This window comes from Pongo abelii, chromosome 5 (genome assembly GCF_028885655.2).
Source record: "Pongo abelii isolate AG06213 chromosome 5, NHGRI_mPonAbe1-v2.0_pri, whole genome shotgun sequence".
In the NCBI taxonomy this organism is placed as follows: domain Eukaryota; kingdom Metazoa; phylum Chordata; class Mammalia; order Primates; family Hominidae; genus Pongo; species Pongo abelii.
The window spans coordinates 108,208,776-108,216,191 of NC_071990.2; the positions used below are offsets into that span (position 1 = coordinate 108,208,776).

Here is a 7,416-nt window from a genome sequence, read left to right on the forward strand (position 1 = left end):
GCCCAGACTGGTCTTAGACCCCTGGGCTCAAGCGATCCACCCGCCTCAGCCTCCCAAAGTGCTGAGATTACAAGCCTGAACTGCTGTGCCTGACCTGGCATGAATTTAGATAGGGCAGTTAGCTCCCAAATTCCTCACAGCTAGCTAGACTGACCCACAATGGTCATTTTGTTGTTAACCCTGCAAGAAATTGTAACCTTCCATTTCATATGACTGATTTATTTGGCTCTCAGTTATAATTACAATTACAATTATAATTACAATAGGATTTACTGTATTAATTTATAACCAATAATGGATGAAAGTACTCTCTTAGTAAACTAAAGGCCAGAGAACATTAAATTAGACATTGTGCTAATTATTTTGTGCTAATTATACATATTATATATATATAAAATATATATACACACACATACACAGAACGCTCGCTTTGGCAGCACATATACTAAAACTGGAATGATGCAGAGATTAGCATGGCCTCTGCACAAGGATGACACTTTTATTTAACTTTGCAAAAAAAAAAAATTAAGAAAACCAATCAACACACACACACACACACACACACACACACACACACACCCCTCATAGCTTGAGTTTATTTATTTTTTGAGAGAGGTCTCACTCTGTCACCCAGACTGGAGTGCAGTGGTGCAATCTTGGCTCATTGCAACCTCTGCCTCCCAGGCTCAAGCAATTCTCCTTCCTCAGCCTCCCGAGTAGCTGGGATTACAGACATGCGCCACTACCACCTGGCTAATTTTTTTTTTTCTATTTTTAGTAGAGACGGGGTTTCACCATGTTGGCCAGGCTGGCCTCAAACTCCTGACCCCAAATGATCCACACTGCTCGGCCTCCCAAAGTGTTGGTATTACAGGAATGAGTCACCGCACTCAGCCGAGTTTATTATATTACTGAAATTTTCAGGCTGGGCATGGTGACTCACACCTGTAATACCAGCACTTTGGGAGGCTGAGGCTGGAGGACCACCTGAGCCCAGGAGTTCAAGACCTGCCTGGACAATAAAGTGAGACCCCATCTCTACAAAGTTTACACAAATTAGCTGGGCATGGGCGTACATGCCTGCAGTCCCAGTTACTCAGGAGGCTGAGGTGTGAGCGTTGCTTGAGCCCAAGAGGTCAAGGCTGTAGTGAGCTATGATCATGCCTTTGCACTTTAGCCTGAGCAACAGAGTGAGACCCTGTCTCAAAAAAACCCAAAAGAGACAAAGAAAAAATGAAGGCTGGGCATGGTGGCTCACACATGTAATCCTAGCACTTTGGGAGGCTGAGGTGAGAAGATTGCTTTAGCCCAGGAATTTGAGACCAGCCTGGGCAACATGGCGAAACCTCGTCTCTACAAAAACTTATAAAAATTAGCTGGGTATGGTGGTGTGTGCCTGTAGTCTCAGCTACTCGGGAGGCTGAGGTGGGAGGATTGCTTGAGCCTGGGAGTTCGAGGCTGCAGTGAGTGGAGTGCACTGCACTCCAGCCTGGGAGACAGACTGATACCCTGTCTCAAAAAAAAAAAAAAAAGGAAAAGAAAAGATGGAAAAAGTACTAGAAAAAAGTGAACCAGGCCAGGCATGGTGGTTTAGGCCTGTAATCCCGGCACTTTGGGAGAGCAAGGCGGGTGGATCACTTGAGATCAGGAGTTTGAGACCAGCCTGGCCAATATGGTGAAACCCTGTCTCTGCCAAAAATACAAAAAACAAAAAAAAAAAAACAAAAAAACCCAAAAGTTTAGGCGGGCGTGGTGGCACGCGCCTGTAGTTCCAGCTACTCAGGAGGCTGAGGCAGAAGAATTGCTCGAACCAGGGAGACAGGTTGTAGTGAGCCAAGATCACACCACTGCACTCCAGCCTGGGTGACAGAGTGAGACTCTGTCTCAAGAAATACAGTGAAGGAGTTAGTAAAATTTACCACTGGTAGCTGGGCACGGTGGGTCACGCCTGTAATCCCAGCTCTTAGGGAGGCAGAGCTGGGAGGATAGCTTGAGCCCAGGAGTTCGAGACCTGCCTGGGCAATATAGTAAGACCCTGTTCTCCACAAAAAGGGGGGGAAGAAAAGAAAGAAAAAAAAATTACCTCTGGTAAAACTAGTTCTTGGACCCTTGAAGGTGACTTATTATTTGTTTTCTGTCAGTATCACCCTGTGTGTTATGTTTTTTCAGGTAGCAGATGGGTTGGTGAGTAGGAATTATTTTCAGTTTCAAATAAATCTCATTTTGGTTTTCATTCCTCTGAAAATTAGCAATACAGGGATGAAAAGAATTGTGCCTGTCTTGCACTATTGTGCACTGTTCTTGCACTAAGAATAGTGCTTCACGTCATAAGCACTGTATGTGTTGCCATTATTAGTAACCTTTGCAGTGATGATTGTGCTCATGGATTACCCAGACACACTCTCCCTCTTGCTGCCATCCCCGCTCCATTCACCCGTCTAAAACAGGTGCTGTATGTCTTTTTTTTTTTTTTTTTTTTTTTTTTTTTTGAGACAGAGTTTCGCTCTGGTTGCCCAAGCTGGAGTGCAATGGTGCAATTTCAGTTCACTGCAACCTCCGCCTCCTGGTTTCAAGCGATTCTCCTGCCTCAGCCTCCTGAGTAGCTGGGATTACAGGCACCCGCCACCACGCCCGGCTCATTTTGTATTTTTAGTAGAAATGGGGTTTCACCATGTTGGCCAGGCTGGTCTCGAGCTCCTGACCTCAGGTGATCCACCTGCCTCAGCCTCCCAAATTGCTGGGATTACAGGCGTGAGCCACGGCACCCGGCTAAAACAGGTGCTGTATGTCAAACACACACCTTTCTGTGGCCACTCCATGAATGGTTCACTGAACATTTTAGATGGCTTCACACTTACAGAGTTTCTTTCTTTTTTTTTTGAGACAGAGTCTTACTCTGTTGCCCAGGCTAGACAGCCTCCCGAGTAGCTGGGACTACAGGTGCCTGTCACCAGAGTGAGACTCCATCTCAAATAATAATGATACAAAAGTGACTCAAAAGAAAGGGGGAAGAAGCCGGGTGCGGTGGCTCACACCTGTAATCCCAGCACATTGGGAGGCTGATGAGTGGATCACATGAGGCCAGGAGTTTGAGACCAGCCAGGCCAATATGGCAAAACCCTGTTTCTACTAAAAATACAAAAATTAGCCAAGTGTGGTGGCGCATGCCTGTAATCCCAGCTACTTGGGTTACTGAGGCATGAGAATCTCTTGAACCCAGAGGTGGAGGTTGCAGTGAGCTGAGATTGTGCCACTGCACTCCAGCCTGGGCGACATAGCTAGACCCTGTCTCAAGAAAAAAAAAAAAAAGAATCGAGGAAGAATCTTAGTATTTGACAATGTAGAATATAAGGGAAAAAATATATAATAAGGGAAAAAGAAGAGTGTTACATGCTGATGAATGATAGAGCAAGAAGCAACTGAAAAAACTGCAGGAATAGATACATCAGGTTAAAAGATTTTAACACATACTTTTCAGAAATTGATAAATTGGAATTACAGTTGTAAGCGACGATGCCCAGCTCAATTTTTATTTGCTTTTGTCTTTATTTATTTATTTTTTTGAGACAGGGTCCCACTCTGTTGCCCAGGCTGGAGTGCAGTGGCGCAATCTCCGCTCACTGCAACCTCTGCCTCCCAGGGTCAAGCAATCTTTCCACCCCAGCCTCCCAAGTAGCTGGAACTACAGGTAGGTACCACCACGGCTGGGTAATTTTTGCATTCTTTTGTAGAGACGAAGTTTTGCATGTTTCCAGGCTAGTCTTGAATTCCTGGGCTCAAGTGATCTTACCTGCCTCGGCCTCCCAAAGTGCTGGGATTACAGGCATGAGCACCTGGCCTGTCTTTTTGATTTAAATTTCTCTTTGAGATAATCTTATTATGGGATCTGTTAATTCAATCGGAGAGTCTGTTTTTTAATTGAATTTAATTAATTTTTATTTACTATAATTCATTATAAGTACTTATTTCTGCCTTTTTATTCCATATTTTTCATTTACTACAGGTCTTGGTCTGTTTTGTGTTGCTATAACAGAATTAGGCTGGGTAATTTATCAAGAGGTTTATTTGGCTCAGGATTCTGGTGGCTGGAAGGTTCAAGATTGGGTAGCTGCATCTGGTGAAGGTCTCAGGCTGCTTCCACTCATGGTGGAAAGAGGAAGGGGAATGGGAGTGTGCAAAGAAATCATAAGGCAAGAGAGAAAGCAAGGGAGAGAAACCAAGGAAGCTAGACTCTTAACAACCCACTCTCTGGAAAACTAACTCATTCCTGCAAGTGTGAGAATGGGCTCCTGGGAGAGCATTAATCCATTCATGAGAAATCCACCCCCATGACCCAAACACCTCCCACTAGGCCCCACCTCCCAACACTGCCACATTGGGAATCAAATTTCTTTCTTTCTTTTTTTTTTTTCGAGATGGAGTCTCGCTCTTGTTGCCCAGGCTGGAGTGCAATGGCCTGATCTCAGCCCACTGCAACCTTTGCCTTCCAGGTTCAAGCGATTCTCCTGCCTCAGCCTCCTGAGTAGCTGGGATTACAGGCACCTGCCACCTCGCCCAGCTAGTTTTTTGTATTTTTAGTAGAGACGGGGTTTCACTATGTTGGCCAGGCTGGTCTCGAACTCCTGACCTCAGGCAGTCCACCCGCCTTGGCCGCCCAAAGTGCTGGGATTACAGGCATGAGCCACTGTGCCCAGCTGGGAATCAAATTTCAACATGAGTTTTGGTAGGGACACACCATATCCAAACCATAGCACTACATGTTTTTCTTTTTCCCTTTCTTCTTTGCATTGGATTGTTGCTTTTATTAGTTGTTGCTGGCTTAAATGTTAAGCATTCCAGTATGCCTGGAACCTGTCTTACTTCAAAGTTCATGTGTGTCTGCTGCATCACTCCAGGAATTATTATTATCTTTTTTTTTTTTTTTTTGAGATGGAGTCTTGCTCTGTCACCCAAGTTGGAGTGCACTGGCATGATCTCAGCTCACTGCAACCTCCGCCTCCTGGGTTCAAGTGATTCTCCTTCCTCAGTCTCCCAAGTAACTGGGACTACAGACATGTGCTACCATGCCCAGCTAATTTTTTGTATTTTTAGTAGAGACAGGGTTTCACCATGTTGCCCAGGCTGGTCTTGAACTCCTGACCTCAAGTGATCCACCCGCCTCAGCCTCCCAAAGTGCTGGGATTACAGGCATGAGCCACTGCGCCCGGCCCTCACCAGGAATTATATGTCAGTGGAACTTTAGGAATGTATCATCGACTCCAGTGGATCTAAAACAGGGTGCGTGTGTGAGAATTACCTGAAAATTGTGAAAAACATAGGTCTGGATACAACCCTTATTCTAATGCAAGCCCTTGATTTTAATACGAGTGGTTCAGAGACCATATTGTGCAAATACTGTTCTAATCCAACCTCTTCTTCTTTTTTTTTTTTTTTTTTTTGAGGCTGAGTTTCGCTCTTGTTGCCCAGGCTGGAGTGCAATGGTGCGCTCTTGGCTCACTGCAACCTCCGCCTCCTGGGTTCAAGCAATTCTCCTGCCTCAGCCTCTCGAGTAGCTGGGATTACAGGTATGCACCACCATGCTTGGCTAATTTTGTATTTTTAGTAGAGACGGGGTTTCTCCATATTGGCCAGGCTGGTCTCCGACTCCTGACCTCAGGTGATTCGCCCACCTTGGCCTCCCAAAGTGCTGGGTTTACAGGCGTGAGCCACCGCGCCAGGCCCTGTCCTTTATGTTCAAAGAAGTCTCTAGACCTATTTTATAATCTGTATTCTTCTGATTAGAGTTTGTAAACCAGTGTTCCTTAACTATTACTCTATTTTACTTGCTTGCTTCATTGTTTTTTGTTTTTTGTTTTTTTGAGACGGAGTCTCGCTCTGTCGCCCAGGATGGAGAGCAGTGGCGCAATCCCGGCTCACTGCAAGCTTTGCCTCCCGGGTTCATGCCATTCTCCTGCCTCAGCCTCTCGAGTAGCTGGGACTACAGGCGCCCGCCACCACGCCCGGCTAATTTTTTGTATTTTTTTAGTAGAGATGGGGTTTCACCATATTAGCCAGGATGGTCTCTATCTCCTGACCTTGTGATCCGCCCGCCTCGGCCTCCCAAAGTGCTGGGATTATAGGCATGAGCCACCGCACCCAGCCTAAGCTTCAATGTTATAAAAACACATTTCCTTTAACAGCATTTATCGAATGGCACCCTCTGTGGTAGGTACAGTGATTGGTGCCTCAGGCAATTAGCAGCTATTGTTTACTAGTAAGCACGACTATCCAATTCCACAAGAAAGAAAGAAGAAACTTGGAGAATTTGTCTCATCACACCTGATAGATAAGCTAGGATTTGAGGTTTTTTTGTTTTGTTTTGTTTTGTTTTGTTTGAGACAGTCTCGCTCTGTTGCCCAGGCTAGAGTGCAGTGGCTGGATCTCTGCTCACTGCAACCTCCCTCTCCCAGGCTCAAGTGATTCTCGTGCTTCAGCCTCCTGAGTAGGTGGAACTACAGGCGCACGCCACCACGCCCAGCTAATTTTTGTATTTTTTGTAGAGATGGGGTTTCACCATATTGGCCAGGCTGGCCTCGAACTCCTGGCCTCAAGCGATCCACCTGCCTCGACCTCCCAAAGTGCTGGGATTACACATGTAAGCCACCATGCCCAGCCAAGAAGCTAGGATTTGAACCCAGATCTGTTTATTCCATTGGTTATCTTCCACTGTTTTCAAAGAGAATCCGATCCCAAGAAGCCCACAGTATAGTGGGAAAGACACAAATAATCTCATTCTATGGTTTACCTTTGTATCCAAGGCAGTGCTATGCGCATAGTAACACTTAATAAATGTCAGTGAAAAGAAGGCATGAACTTATCCTGGTTTCTTACTTCTTTTTCTTTTTTTTTTTTAGACGGAGTCTCACTCTGTCACATGGGCTGGAGGGCAGTGGCGTGATCTCGGCTTACTACAACCTCCGCCTACAGCCTCCAGAGTAGTTGGGACTACAGGCACCTGCCACCATGCCCAGCTGATTTTTGTTTGTATTTTTAGTAGAGACGGGGTTTCACTGTGTTAGCCAGGATGGTCTCGATCTCCTGACCTCATGATCTGCCTGCCTCGGTCTCCCAAAGTGCTGGGATTACGGATGTGAGCCACCGCGCCTGGCCTCTTATTTTTCCGTTGATGGTTTCTAAGTCAGGGGAATCAAAATCTGGTAAGATAAAGAAGCAAAGAGAATTGTTAAGGAAACACAAATTTGAGACGGGTGCGGTGGCTCACGCCTGTAATCCCAGCACTTTGGGAGACCGAGGCGGGCGGATCACCTGAGGTCAGGAGTTTGAGAGCAGCCTGACCAACATGGCGAAACCCCGTCTCTACTAAAAATACAAAATTAGCTGGGCGTGGTGATGCATGCCTATAATCCCAGCTACTTG

General features: G+C 45.8%; 1 pseudogene; it reads left to right on the forward strand.

Annotated features, from left to right (window-relative positions):
• Positions 1-425: 425 nt before the first annotated feature.
• LOC112134015 (U6 spliceosomal RNA) lies at positions 426-526 on the forward strand (annotated as a pseudogene).
• Positions 527-7,416: the final 6,890 nt, after the last annotated feature.